General features: G+C 45.0%; 1 protein-coding gene across 1 annotated transcript in view; it reads left to right on the top strand.

Annotated features, from left to right (window-relative positions):
- CCDC9B (coiled-coil domain containing 9B) overlaps positions 1-15,742 on the top strand; it is a 364,648-nt gene that overhangs the window by 140,746 nt on the left and 208,160 nt on the right. The window lies entirely within an intron of this gene.

A 15,742-nucleotide genomic window follows, 5' to 3' on the forward strand; every position in this document is an offset into this window, starting at 1 on the left:
GGGATCCGAACTACAGCTACGTGCCGTCCGGAAACCATTAGAACAAACACCAAGCAAGCTGTATGTAAGTTCAAACAGGAAGACATTTATTGGAAGAACACAGCACACTTTTATGCAGAATTTGGAACATCCTGCCCCCAACAACCACCCTCCCATTGGTCAATTGCAAAGTACCTGCAGTTCCCATTCAGGTCCTCTTTTAGCTATGCAAATGAGGAATTGAAAATGAGTCAACAGTGATTGGTCAGATAGATTGACCAGAAGGACTGCCATGCAAATGAGGACTTGAAAATGAGTCAACAGGGATTGGTCCGATACCTTTGACCAATGCAAGGAGACAGAAGCCCCAGGGGGCAATCAATGTACACAATAGTCAGACACAGAACAATGGTTCCCTAACAAGCCCTCAATACACATTACTCTGAGTGTCAATACATCCCTTAGCAGACAACAGGTGAGGTCATTAGCCCACCTGACAATAGGTGAATGGGGAGCCACCTTAGACAGTCCGTCTCCTCAGAACTAATGACCATATTAGGAGTGGACTTCCTGCTCAGAGACCTCATGGCAAAGGGAACAATTGACCTTGCTGACAAATATGAAGCAATTCAACCCATCACCCATCTGTCCTTAAATTCCAGTGATGGTAAACACCATCACATATCTTCCCCCGGGTAAACAGTCCAACAGCCACAGTGGGACCCCGAACGGGTCAACTCGAGGATGTTGGAAAAGTAGTCTTAAGGTTCTAGGTCTGTCTGCCGGGATAACCCATCCGCATTCCCATTTTGAGGCCCTGGCCGATATTGTATGGTGAAATTGTATGGTTGCAAAGCCAGGCTCCACCGTAGTAATCGCCCGTTCTCTCCCGTCACCCGGTTAAGCCATATCAAGGGATTGTGGTCCGTCATGACGGTAAAAGAGCGTCCATACACGTAGGGCTGCAATTTCTTTAAAGCCCAGACTAAGGCCAAACACTCTTTTTCCACTGCAGCATATCCAACTTCCCGGGGTAACAACTTGCGGCTGAGATACCCCACCGGGTGCTCTTTCCCGTCCTCACCAATTTGGCTTAGTACAGCTCCCAGTCCGAACATGGAGGCATCTGTATGAACGACAAAGCGTTTGTTAGGATCGGGTTCCGCCAGTACGGGAGCTTGCGTTAGGGCGGTTTTTAACTGATGAAAGGCTGTCTCGCACTCCGAGGACCACAGGACCTGTTTAGGGAGAGTCTTTTTGGTCAGGTCCGTCAGGGGTTTGGCTATGTCACTATAGCGGGGTACAAACTTCCTGTAGTACCCTGCTGTCCCTAAAAATGCAAGTACCTGGGTCTTGGTTCTGGGAACCGGCCAGTTTAGGACGGCCCCTATTTTTGCAGGTTCTGGCCTCTGCTTCCCACATCCCACTCTATGTCCCAGATATTGCACCTCAGACATCCCGATATTACATTTGCCTGGCTTTAGGGTCAGGTTTGCGGCTCGGATTCTATCTAGCACTATTCCCAGGTGTCTAAGATGTTCCTCCCAGGTCTGGCTATAGATTGCGATGTCGTCAAGATATGCACATGCAAAATCTTGCAGACCATCGAGGAGTTCATCTATCATCCGCTGGAAGGTAGCCGGAGCATTCTTCATCCCAAATGGCATCACCAGAAACTGGTAAAGGCCAAACAGGGTGATGAAGGCAGACTTCGGAATTGCTTCCGCGTCCAAGGGACTCTGCCAGTAGCCCTTACACAAGTCAATAGTCGTCAGATAATGCCCCTGGGCTATTTTGTCCAGCAATTCGTCCACTCGGGGCATAGGGTAGGCATCTGTCACAGTACAGTCATTCAGTCGCCTATAGTCCACACAAAATCGGGTCGTGCCATCCCGTTTTGGGACTAATACTACAGGGGACGCCCAGGGGCTTGCTGATGGTTCGATCACCCCTAACTCGAGCATTTTCCTAATCTCTGCTCTCATCCGTTCTTGCACTGCTCCGGGAATCCTATAGGCTGGTTGTCTCAGGGGCTTCTGCCCAGGCGTCTCTACCTTGTGCACAGATATGTGAGTATACCCAGGGAGTGCCGAGAACATCTCCTGTCGGTCCTGGAGTAATTCTCGGGCCTGTTCTCGTTCTTGGGATCCTAATCTATCTCCTAGCTGTACATCCTCCACCCCCCCGGAACAGTTATTGATTTCGGGTAAGCTCCAGCATCGGTAGATATTCAGAGTCCCCGGTGGCCGGAGCGCATATGGCGGCTACTGCCTCAGCCCTCTCATTAAAGGCCTTCATCATATTAATGTGGAACGTCCTCTTAATGTTTGTGTCTGCACAGCTGGCAACCACGTAGGTGGTATCGCACAGCTGTTTTACCACCTGATAGGGGCCCTGCCAGGAGGCCTGTAATTTATTTTGCTTCAGGGGTTTTAGTACCAGGACTTTCTGTCCGATATAAAAGGTGCGATTCCGCGCAGACCGATCATACCAAAACTTCTGCTGACTCTGGGCTGATTGCATATTCTCATGGACTAGCTCAGTAAGGTCCCGCAGTCGCTCCCTGAGTTCCAAGACATAACTAAGGATGGGGAGGCCTTCCGGATCCTCTGCTCCCTCCCACTGGGCCCTTACTAAGTCTAAGGGTCCCCTAACCCTTCGCCCATATAACAGCTGAAATGGGGAAAACCCTGTAGACTCTTGGGGTACCTCTCTATATGCAAACAGTAGATGGGGAAGGTATTTCTCCCAATCCTTCCTACTCTCCACGAAGGCCCGAAGCAGCTGCTTCAGGGTCCCGTTAAATCTCTCACACAGCCCATTAGTCTGTGGGTGGTAGGGGGCGCTCTGGAGGGGTTTAATCCCACAGAGACGCCAGAGCTGCTGCGTCAGCTCAGCTGTGAACTGGGTACCCTGATCGGACAATATTTAGTGGGGAAACCCTACCCTAGTAAATACCCGCAGTAAGGCATCTGCTACTGTATCCGCCTGGATATTGGATAAGGGAATGGCCTCCGGGTAGCATACGAGGAAGTTAAATGGCCCAAATGGTTCCTCAAAAGTACTACTGTGGGTAACTCGCGTAGTAATCCCACTCGCACATGTCGCTTCCCTGAGCCCCAATCCAAGAGGACTTGGGCGGTGGATAAACGTAGCACCTGGCCCCCTGCTACCCTGACTGCAACAGTCTGGCTGGTCTGGGCTGGATGAGGGTAATCGTAGCCCCGGAATCGCGGAGTCCCTGGGCCGGCTGCCCATTAACCCATACTGCCTGGCGATGGTGCTGCCGATTATCTCCGGCAGCAGCTTGATCAGGATCCGCTTCGAAAAGTTCACCGCACTCTTCCTGAACATCTCGATGGTTGGGCTCATTCTGGTAGCAATGAGCCGCTGGTCTGGATGGATGATTAGTCTCTCGATACCTCGTGGATTGGCTAGGGCAATGTCGTTGCAGATGACCAGTTCGGTTACAGGTATAGCACTTAGGTCCGGTAGGAGGGTTGGGTCGGGCTGGGGGTCTCGAGGCAGACCATGGAGGTACTGAAGTCGGCTTAGAGGCTGGTAAACTGGGCCGAGATAGTGGATAGCGCTCGTTTTCGCCTGACCTTCGAGAGTCCAGATATTCATCGGCCAGAGTAGCCGCTTGCTGTACCGTCTGTGGTTGTTTATCTCGCACCCAATCCCGTACTACCGGAGGGGTGTGGTTAAAAAACTGTTCTAATAGTACTAGCTGGGTGATGTCCTCTATGGTATGAGCGTGGCTTCCCTGTAACCAGCTCTTAAGGTTCCGCTGCATACGATGTGCCCACTCCACGTATGTTGTGTTGGTTTGTGTCCGGGATTCTCGAAACTTAATCCGGCTGGCTTCGGGTGTAATGGCAAATCGGGCTAGCAAAGCTTCTTTTACCCGGTCGTAGTCTTTAGCGTCTTTGTCCTCCAGGGCCCGATATGCATCCGCCGCTCTGCCAGTTAAATTACTCGCCAGTAAGGCGACCCAATCTTGGGACAGTACTTCATGTATCTGGCATAGTCTCTCAAAGTCCTGCAGGAATGCGTCAATTTCCTCCTCTCCTTCCTTAAATAGTTTGAACGCCCGAAAGGGCAACTTACGGACAGTCGCTGCATCTTTAGGCGTTTTCTCCGATTGCCGTATTTCTGCCATTTTCTGCTCATGTTGCCGCTCTCGTTCCCTCTCTTGCCGTTCTCGTTCTTTCTCTTGCCGTTCTAGTTCTTTCTCTTGTCGCTCATCCTGCAGCTGGATGTCTCTAATGGCATTCTGTATGGCAGTCTCTGATGGGTTAGCACCATATAATGCCAACCGCTCTCGAACTCGTTGCTGAAACAAGTCTTCAACTGACCAGGGTCCTGCATCACCATCCCTCTTATCCATCTCGGATAGCTCACTGATCAGGATGGCCTTGTTCTTTGTCCCACCGATCCCTCTGCGGCTCTCAAGTAAGTCTTTCAGCGTGGCTTTCTTGCATGCTGCATAGCTGGTCATTTACTGTGGTGGTTTGGAGTGTCCCGGTAACTGGAGAGCAAATCCCACCGCTGCCAACCAATGTGACGAGACCCTTGCTCGCTCTGTCCGCTCTCCCGACACTCCTCTGTTTCTAGTAAGTCAGCTTGCAGATCACAACGTCTGATGGTTCGGTCAACCAAGGATCCGGGATTCGAACTACAGCTATGTGCCGTCCGGAATCCATTAGAACAAACACCAAGCAAGCTGTATGTAAGACATTTATTGGAAGAACACAGCACACTTTTATGCAGAATTTGGAACATCCTGCCCCCAACAACCGCACTCCCATTGGTCAATTGCAAAGTACCTGCAGTTCCCATTCAGGTCCTCTTTTAGCCATGCAAATGAGGAATTGAAAATGAGTGGGGAGGGTGTTCGGCACTCTGGCTGACTGTATAGGGGATCGTGCGGGCCGTGGATCTGGCTGATTTCCCGTTTCTCGTGCGGAGCTACTGCTGCATGCGGCTTACTCGCTCGGCAGTCGCCACGCCCCCCCAGAATGTCTAACTTGATGCCTCAATCATTCTTGGACTAATAGCTGCAGATGTTCATCCTCCGAGATTGTTCATGCAGGATTTCCTTTTAGATAATGAAACCAATGTTGTATATTATACCCTGCTTTATGGTCATGTGAATCATTTGACACTTAAAGGGTTAGTCCACCCAAAAGTGAAATCTCATTTATTAATGAAACCCCATACTTGATTTGTCTTTTACATCTTTTGAAGAATTAAGCTGTAAAACTTTCTTGTACCTACCCATGCTTTGGAGTCTTAAACCACAAAATAGGTGATTCCATTGCTTGTGTATTCTCCACGTAGAAGGAATTCCTGATTATTACTAGGGCAGATGTGCAGACCTGAGAAATTAACATAGAGGTCTCACTACTGAGGTAAAAATCTGCCTAAAATAAATACCGGTTTTGGGTGGGCTGTTTAAATTTAAAGGGAAGCGCACGCACTACACAGTGTGGTGTGCTCGCTGTTCTCTTTATTTTTGCCTGTTCTATTTTCTCATCATGAATGTCAAATTACAGTGTAAAAGTCAGAGCGGCACGGTTTCCTTTTATGGCCAGAAACATTAGACAAAAAGAATGCTATGTCAGTTGGCAAGAGCCTCACACAATAGCGGTGAACAAATGGCTTTGCAGTAGTTAGCACACTGAATTGCAAAGCTGGCACAAATCATGCTTGCTGACTTGTCTGCTAATCCCAAACACCGCCTGTGTTAAAGCTCAATAAACATCACTTTATACTGTAACTGCTGGAAGTTACATTGATGTGGAAGAGATCGTTGGACTAAAGCTGATCATACACCAGCAGAATTTCCTTTGAAATCTTTCATTTTTGGATGTTCACTAAATTTTTTAATTTTTATTGGGGTTAAATCAACCATCGTTTTTGTCTTTAGTGATGAGAAAATTTGAAAGCGCAGGATGAATTTTTTTTTTCTTTTTTTTCGAATGAACAAATTTCTAACTGTGAAGGCGGTTTGCGTCTGAGAAAAATCATACACATTGTAATGAAACCTGTTTCCATTTAAATGAAGACATTGTGTTGCCTTCTCTGTGTTCTAAGCCTTAGCATCCTAAAGAGATTGCCTTACATTCTTTGGATGTGGTTCTGGCAATCAGGGTGTACCTGGTGGCGACCGAGTCATCCCGGAAATTGGATTTTCTGTTTGTCCTTACGGATGGACCCCGTAGGGGAATGGCTGCCTCTGCTATGAACATTTCCAGATGAATCAGACAAACAGTGGTGCAGGCCTCAAAAAGAAAATTATGATGCTAAGCATCTAACTCCTGCGCTCAGATACAAGGCTCCCAGTTCACTCCTATCACGGGACTCCTACTTGGCATCCTCAAGGCCTTGCTGCCCACTACGACCTGGGTGGTCGACCAAAAGCTACAAACAAAAACAAAGAAAGGGCGCACCGGCCTAGCGCATTATCCTCCATAGAGCTTTATTATTATCAGATAAAAATATTTCTACTCACAAACATAAGTTGTAAGCCAGTATATCGGATTCGAATGACAGTCCATCAAATTGCAGTTCACAGTGATGATAGCGGCTAATGCATTTCGAGGCTATAGCCTCTTAATCAGAGCCACTGGCTCTGATGAAGAGGCCAAGCCTCGAAATGCGTTAGCCGCTAACTATCATGACTGTGGACTGCAATTTGATGGACTCTGTCATTTGAATCTGATATGCTGGCTTACAACTTATGTTTGTGAGTGATGTAGGCCTATTCCACTAACGGTCAGGATCCTCCTTTTCCATTTAAGGAGCATTCTACGAGGATGCTTAGTGCCTCCTGGGCCTTCCATCATCAGGCGTCAGTGATGCAGGTATGCAAGGTGGCCACATGGTCGTCTGTGCGCACTTAACACAAAATGTTATTAGGTGGATGTGTTGGCATCTGCTTCTTTTGACCGCAAGGTTTTGTAGGCCGCTGTTGGAGAGGTTTAGTCCCCTTTGAGGGTGTATTTGTTATTTTTGTCAGGTGAGCACCAGTTGTTTCTGGTTGAGCTCTTGTTTTGCCTGGTTGGCTACGTTTTAGCCTTTGGGAAGTGTTTTTTCTTGCTGTTATTCCCACCCCTGATATTCACACTGCTTTGGGACGTCCCATCGGTCAAGAAGATATGGAGCTGTGTCCGTTAATGAACGAAAAAGAAACATGTATTTTTGTCTTACCGTAAAATCCTTTTCTCTGATGTTCATTGACGGACACAGCACCATCCCCTCTATTGAGTTGGGTTTTATGTTCTTCTGACACTGCTTGTTACAAAACTGAATTCCTCAAGCAGGAAGTGGGAGCCCCCTGGGACTCTGCCCTATAGGGGTGGTCAAATGTTTTCCTGCCTAGTGCCCTACTCCTAAGGAGAGCAGCATAAACCCATCGGTCAAGAAGATATGGAGCGGTGTCCAAACGTCAGAGAAAAGGATTTTATGGTAAGACAAAAGTCAATTTTTCTTTCTTTTCACTTTATAATTATGTGCCACTTTGTGTTGGTCTATCATATGAAATCCCAATAAAATACATTTACGTTTTGGTTGTAACATGACAAAATGTGGAAAATTTCAAGGGGTATGAAAACCTTTTCAAGTCACTGTATATGTATATACACCTGTATGTATATATATATATATATATATATATATTGTGACAGACCTAACCAGGGCAGGCTTTTGAGGGGGCTGCAGGGTGGCCTACTGACTATGGGCCCTGGCTTTTGAGAGAGCAGATCATTCTCTGATGGACAACCACGTGATAAACACTGAGAGCGAGACTCGGATTAATTCTCTGAATAAGGACAATAAAGCTTTACTTTTTGTGTGGATGGAAAGGTGTAATATTAATCTTGTACAGGTTAATGGTCACAAGGAATATGGTGGCCCCCTGCAGAATGGGTTGGAGAGGCTCCTTCACTTAGGACCGAAATATTTATTCAACAACATCCCTCAAGAGATGTATGAAGATAAATTAATGCTACCTTTTCAGACTGCTGGAACCTTGTGTAAGGTTTGTCTCATACACTGTAGATTGTTGCCACCTGATTAATCAAAGCATTGTTAGGAGTGAATTCCCATTGTTAATTGAGTCAACTGAGTCACCTATTGTTTCTGTCTGTTGGCTATATTGGCTAGCTCTTGGAGGTGCCTACATGATGTTTTGGGCGATTATATTGTGTGATGTTTTGGGTGATATATTTTTATTTTTTTTGTGTAGTGACTGACCTACATTACTTTTGACGTGTATAAAAACCTGTATTTCTGTTTAATAGAGTTCCCGTTTGCATCTAAGCTAGTGTCGCCTAGTTATGATTGTTCAGCAATAATACCTAGTTTCTGGGTCCAGACTGGAGGATGCTATATTTTGATGGAGGCGCCCAAGCTGTTTGCTGGACGGTTTTGTCGCATTTGGTTAGTGGCGGGATCTGCTTTCCTCCCTACGAGCAATCCAAACCACCAACCGGACTCAGTGTTGGGTGATTTCAAAGAAGTGTTCCAGGAGCTGGTCGCCATGGAAGTGGAGTTCCAGTGGCAAATGCAAAAGATGTTCGCCCAGTAAGGAGAGCCTGGTTCTGCCCAGGACGTACTGAAATTAAGAGACGCAATCCACTTGGAGCTCTGGATGGAGGCTTTTCAAGTGAAGGAAGACTATTATGGGAAGGTCCACCATATGTCTATGAAATGGTACTGGCTGCAGTTGGACTTGCAAATGTCATTCCTAGGAGAGCATCCTTCCGGATGAATGGCTGACTGGGCTGGAAAGGCTGGTTCAGATGGAAATGGTTACCGGGCGATGCGATAGTATGCTGCCCAAGATGTGTCCGTGGATGAAAAACAGTGATCCAATAGACTATGACCACGGCAGCCGGGGATTGATATTTGAGATGTTTCAGGAGGATCCACATTTCGGTAGTGCAGCGGAGTCGGGATGGGAGGGCGTCCGAGATCTCTAGAAAGTTGGAACTTCCCAATGAGCTCGGATTGAGAAGTGACTTTGACTTTATAGTCCCACAAATATGGGAGCTGGAACAAGCATATAAAAGACTGTTTGACGAAGCTCAACAGTATGCCTCAGCATGCATAGATGTTATGGATTATGAGTCTCCTGCTGAAGCGATGGCACTGGGCCCAAGTGCCGCCAGCCCTTGACCTGGATTTTCAGCAATGCCAGAGACTGGGAATTTAATAGACGTTTCTGCTGAGGAGGAACAACCCAATAAGCCTCCAGCAGAAGGGCTGGCGTCAAGGCAGAGGCCTGCCACAATCGGTGGCCCTGAAGGATTTGTGTAAGGCCACCGACTTTTTTCATTTTGCTTCCCAGTGGAAGAGTTGGCATCAGGGCAGAACACCACTGAGCTCTGCCCAGCACCAACAGCAGCTTCAGCCTTCCTGAGAGATGAGGCAGCCGGCCTTTCTCCCACACCACTGAGAGGGACATGGGGTTCCATGCCAGCAGCATCTGTGGAACATACAACAAACTTCTCCTGCCAAAGCGCTGGCATCAGAGCAGAGTGCTACACGCCTCTGCCCCACATTGGCAGCAGAAGTCAGAGATGCAGAGTGAGGAAGCCATTGCCCCTCCCAAGAGTCAGGCCAAGGACCAGGGAGAGGAAGTGGTTGTCCTCCCTCCCCAGCAACAGATGCACAATTTGGGAGTGGAAGAAGCTGACCTCCCAGCCCAACAGTTAGCTGGAAAGCATGAAGTGAGGTCTCCAGCAGAAACGCTGGCATCAGATTAATCAACTCTACCCAGCACCGGCAACAATTTTGGAGTTCCTGGGAGCCTGGGCATGTGGCCCCTCTTCCCAGCGGCAAGCTGGTTTGAAGCTCCTACTCCCATCTGAAATGCTGGCAACAGGGGAGAGCGTCGCTGGCCTTTGCCTAGCACCTACAGTGTGTCTCAACAGCTTCAGGGAGCCGGGGCAGTCAGCCCCTCTCCCCAGCAGCAGTCCAAACCCCAGAACGGTAAAAACCACCCAGCTGAAGCTCTGGCAGCCGGGGAATGGAGATCATGTGGACGGTCTATGTGGGTTCGCATGTCCAGACCAGGTGGAGGTCTGAGACCTGGTTAGTCTAACTTTGGATGGGGGTGAAATGTGACAGGCCCAACCAGGACAGAGGCTTTTGAAGAGAACTTCAGGGTGGCCTCTTGCCTATTGACTATGGGCCCCGGCTTTTGCGAGTGAAGATCATTCTCGAATGATGATCAACCACGTGATAAATGCTGAGAGCAAAAATTGAATTAATTCACTGAATAAGAAAAACAAAGCTTTTCTTCTGGAGTGAATGTTAAGGTGTTATATATATCTTGTACAGGTTAATGGTCAGAGGGAAAATGGTGGCCCTCCTGCAGACTGGCTTATTTTTTACTTAGGGCAAAATTATTTATCAACAAAATGATAGATAAATTCCATGAAGATAAATTCCATCTTTTCAGACTGCTGTAACATTGTAAAAGTTTTAGGAACATAAGAGAAAATAGAAGGCTCTGAGGAAGAGGGAAACCTTGAAACCCGTTAGCCTGTGCTTCTGCAAGATAGTCCTACAATGTTGACAAGTTTTACATGGACACAAGCAAAAGAATACTTGGTTCCTGGGTCCAGACTGGAGGAAGCTATAATTTGATAGAGGCACTCAAGCTGTGTGCTGGACAGTTCTGACACACACACACACACACACACACACACACACACACACACACACACACACACACTCACTCTGTATATACACTGTCACCAGAGCAAGTGCAGTGTCACTGCGGTGACATTGTACTGCTGTGTCAGTGATCATGTACAATGGCTGACTGCTCTGATATCACTGTATGTCGGTGCAGCCATTATCTCTAATCACCATCAGTCCAGTGCTGTTAGTCAGTACTAATCAACGAATTTAGTGTCCTTTAGGACATATAGTGTCCCTGATCACTGCCACCCACTCGCAGTGTCCCTGATCACCGTCACCCACTCGCAGTATCCCTTATCACCGTCACCCACTCGCAGTATCCCTTGTCACTGCCACACCAGTCATATTGTCCCTGGTCACTGCCACACCAGTCATATTGTCCCTGGTCACTGCCACACCAGTCATATTGTCCCTGGTCACTGCCACACCAGTCATATAGTCCCTGGTCACCGCCACACCAGTCATATTGTCCCTGGTCACTGCCACCCCAATTATACTGTCTTTGATCGCCACCACAATAGTGCAGTGTTGCCTGTGCCTGCCACCTGTACTAACCCTAGCCTGATTATTGACTAGGGATGATTTGAAAAGTTCAGTTCGGCCAGAACATCTGAACTACCCGAAAGTTCGACCCGGATTTCAGAACCCCATTGAAATCAATGGGAGCCAAACTTTGGTAATCAAAAAACACCATTTTAAAGCCCTAAATGCCCCTAAAAAGTGCCTAGGGTTCTGGGTCATGCCCCATTGACTATTAATCACACAAAAAAAGTTCTTAAAAATTGTCATTTTTGATAAAAAAAAAACCAATTATTGAAAAAAAAAAAAAGAGATTTTTTTTATTTTTACTTTGGATTTCGTATCTGGGGGGGTCTAAAAAGTGTACCTGTGAAGTTTCAGCTCTGTAGCATGTCCAGAACCAGAAAAAAAGAGATCGTTTGTATTTTGTCACTTTCAGAACACTAATATGGCTCCGCTCCCGTCAGCATTTTTTTTTGATGCAGGCGTTGATAGTGCTTTTTTGAGAACATGTTTGGAGTCAGGCATGACATCTGAACATGTTTATAGGGGTATATATATATATATATATATATATACATACACCTATGTCTGTATATATACACCTGCACATATATAGGCGTTAAAGGAGCAGAACACTATACTTTTGCTAATGAAATAATTTCCATTAATATGGCTAGGCTCCTAACACACCTATATATGTGTAAATGTAAAATACATATCAGTGTGTGTGTGTATATATATATATATATATATATATACCCCTATACAGAAGTTCAGATGTTTTGCCTGCCTCCAAAGAACCCAAAAAAATCCCCAAAAAAATGCCAGCGCCAAAAAAAAATGCCCAGGCATTTTTTTTTTGGGTTCTTTGGAGGCAGGCAAAACATCTGAACTTCTGTATAGGGGTATATAAAAACACACACACTGATATATATATTACACATATATAGGTGTGTTGGGAGCCTAGCCATATTTGCAAATTATTTCATTAGCAAAAGTATAGTGTTCTGCTCCTTTAACACCTATATATGTGCAGGTGTATATATACAGACATAGGTGTATGTATATATATACCCCTATAGACATGTTCAGATGTCATGCCATTGCCTGACTCCAAACATGTCCTCAAAAAAGCACTGGCAACCCCTGCAGAATAAAGAATGCTGACGGGAGCGAAGCCATATTCCTGTTCCGAAGCGACACAGAGAAATGATCATTTCTCTATAGCGGTCACCCTGCTTTGGAAGGGTTTTGTCACCCTTCCATAGCAGTCAGTCAGTTAACCCTACACTACACTACGGTCCCCTTACACTTAACACTTTCCCTACAGAAACTGAATAAATTAAAGCTAACTATAGTGAAAAAATAGCACCGAACTACACTAGATATCCCTTTCCTCACACTAAAAATAGCTAAATGACACTTTGTAACAGAACAGCATTCCACTCTCTTTCATGTCCCGTATAAGAATGCTAGGAATTTGGCAGGGGGCTATCTTATATACTGGGGGGCGTATTCACTATTGATTGGACTATGGACCCCCTAGTCACTACAATCACATTCCTAGCATTCTCCTGCCTCTCAATTGGCTTTTACTGATGGTTCTGGTCCAATCACGGGCTTTTAAAGCCCATTTCCTGAACCATGACATTTTTGGGGAAAAAGTTCTAAATTCGGCCGACCCTCGAACAGCCAATGTTCGGGTCGAACCGATGGTCAACCCGAACCATTCGATCATCCCTATTATTGACCACATTTCTGCCTACTGCCTAGACTGATCATTTGCCTGTTTGCTGACCATGTCTCTCTTCCTGCAGCCTGAACTGACCAGTCTGCACACCTGCAAGACATCAGGCCAGTGGATATGGCATTACTGGGGGCAGCCATGTACCAGAAAGCTAGAATTTCTTATAGGAACTGGGACTGCTATAAGTGGAGCTACACTAAGCTATATTCCCAGACCACTCACACAAATAACGATTACACAATATACAATGTTTACTAAATGATCTGTCCAGACAGTGAAAAAGGCTCACACATGGTATTGCCATGCTCGGGAGGAGTTGCAGAATGTGTTCTGGGGTGTAATTCTAAGCAAGCCTATGCTGCGTGTGAGAAATAGCTTATAAAATTACCAACTTTGTGTTAAAAAAAAAAAAAAAAAAAAAAAAAATTCTATATTTTCAAAAAATGGCAATAAAATCAAATTTCAAGACTCACCATACCTTGTGGGTGTTTATACTGTTCTGGGGCTCCAGGGCCTCCAAAAATGAGAAAGGTAACTAGGAAAAAAGATGTAATTTATGCCCCTAAAATGCCTGAAGGTGCTCCTTGGATTTTGGGTTCCATCTATATAACTAGGCTGTGAAAAAGTTCCACACATGCGATGTCCCCATACTTGAGAGGAGTAGTAGATAATGTTTTGGGGTGCAATTTTAAGTATCCCCGTGATGTGTGTTAGAAATATTTTATTGATTGACAACTTTGTGCAAAAAAAAAATAAATAAATGTTAATTTTCTTTCCTGCATTTTCCAAAATTGTGTGGCGAAAAATTTATTTTTCTTTTCACAAATTTGCCATTTTAACACGATATTTATCACACACAGCATAGGCATACTTAGAATGACACCCCAAACACATTCTGCTATGTCTCCTGAGTATGAGGATACCACGTGCGAGACTTTTTCACAGCTTAGATGCATAGAGGGGCCCAAAACCCAAGGAGCACCTTTGTGCTTTCAAGGAGCATAAATTACACATCTAACTACCAGACTACCTATCACAAATTTGGAGGACCAGAAGTACCAAGAAAGTGGAAACACCCACAAAATTACCCCATTTCGGAAAGCAAACACTCAAAGGTATTTTCTGAAAAGCATAGTGAGTCTTTTGAAAATGTAATTTCTTCATTTTACAAAAATCGTGACATGAAATTGCAGTTTAAAAAAAATGCACCATGCCTCTTACTAAATACCCTGGACTTTTCAAAAAGGGCTTTTGGGGGTATTTGTACTGTCCTGGCTATTTAGGGTCCTAAGAAATGAGATAGACAATACATCAGGGCCGATCAAATTTCAAATTATATATATATATATATATATATATATATATATATATATATATATATATATATATATATATATATATGTGTGTGTATGTATCATAGTTTGTAGACTATAGAACTTTCGTACACATAAAATGCACTGATTTGGGTTATTTTTTGCAAAAGATATGTAGCATTATACATTTTTGACCTAAATATAGGAAGAAATATTAAATATATGCAAGTTATAATAGAAAAAACTTTTCTTTACTATTTTTTTTGTTCCCTATTTATCCACTTCAGCCCCGGAAGGTTTTACCCCCTTCCTGACCATGCCGTATTTTGTTATTCAGCACTGCGTTATTTTAACGGACAATTTCCCAGTCGTGCGACGCTGTACCCAAACAAAATTTACGTCCTTTTTTTTCCCACAAATGGAGCTTTCTTTTGGTGGTATTTGATCACCCATGCAATTTTTATTTTTTGCGCTATAAACAAAAAAAGAGCAACAATTGTGAAAAAAAAAAAAACAATATTTGTCACATTCTGCTATAGGACATTCCCAAATAAAAACATTTTAGGCCAATTTGTTTTCTGCTACATGTTTTTGGTAAAAAAAATTGCAATAAGCGTATTTTGATTGGTTTGCGCAAAGGTTGTCGCGTCTACTAACTACGTGAAAGATTTGACATTTTTATTTATTTATTTTTTTACTAGTAATGGTGGCGATCTGCTATTTTTAGCGGGACTGCAACATTGCGGCGGACAGATCGGAACCCTAACTGACATTTTTGACACTTTTGGGGGTACCAGTGACATTACTACAGTAATCGGTGCTAAAAATATGCACTGTTACCGTAATAATGCCATTGGCAGAGAAGGGGCTAACCCTGTGGGTGATCAAAGGGGTTAATTTATGCCTATGTGCTTGCTAACTGTGTGGGGAGGGGGTCCTGTGACAGGCACAGACAGATCGCAGTTTCAACTTAGCTGAAACTGCTGATCTGTCCCTGCCTGTCTGAGAGAAGATCCGCCTGCTTTGTTTACATAAGCAGACGGGTCTTCTCTTCGTTTTCAGGACGATCGCGGGAGGAAGGCGGCAATCGCCGCCTCTCCATCCCGCAGCCCGCCTCCCGCTGTGTCTAATGGAATCACATGCACTCCAGTCACGTAGTACTACGTGACTGGACGCAGGGGAGCCACACTGCCGCAGGAATATTACTGTTGGCAGTCGGCAAGCAGTTAAAAAAAAAAGACGGTAATTAACTATCACCAAAAAGCGCATCTACAGTATCTCAAAAAAATGATAAAATTTGATTTGGGTACATTGTTGCATCACTGAGTAATTGTCATTTAAAGTGTAACAGAACTGAAATCTGAAATTGGCCTGGGCAGGAAGGGGGTGATAGTGTCTGGTATGGAGGTGGTTAAAGGTTTTTTATTACAGTACATTGACAGTAAGCTCTTCTTCACAACATCAT

This window comes from Pelophylax lessonae (assembly GCF_965119305.1).
Source record: "Pelophylax lessonae genome assembly, chromosome: 13".
NCBI classification, from domain to species: domain Eukaryota; kingdom Metazoa; phylum Chordata; class Amphibia; order Anura; family Ranidae; genus Pelophylax; species Pelophylax lessonae.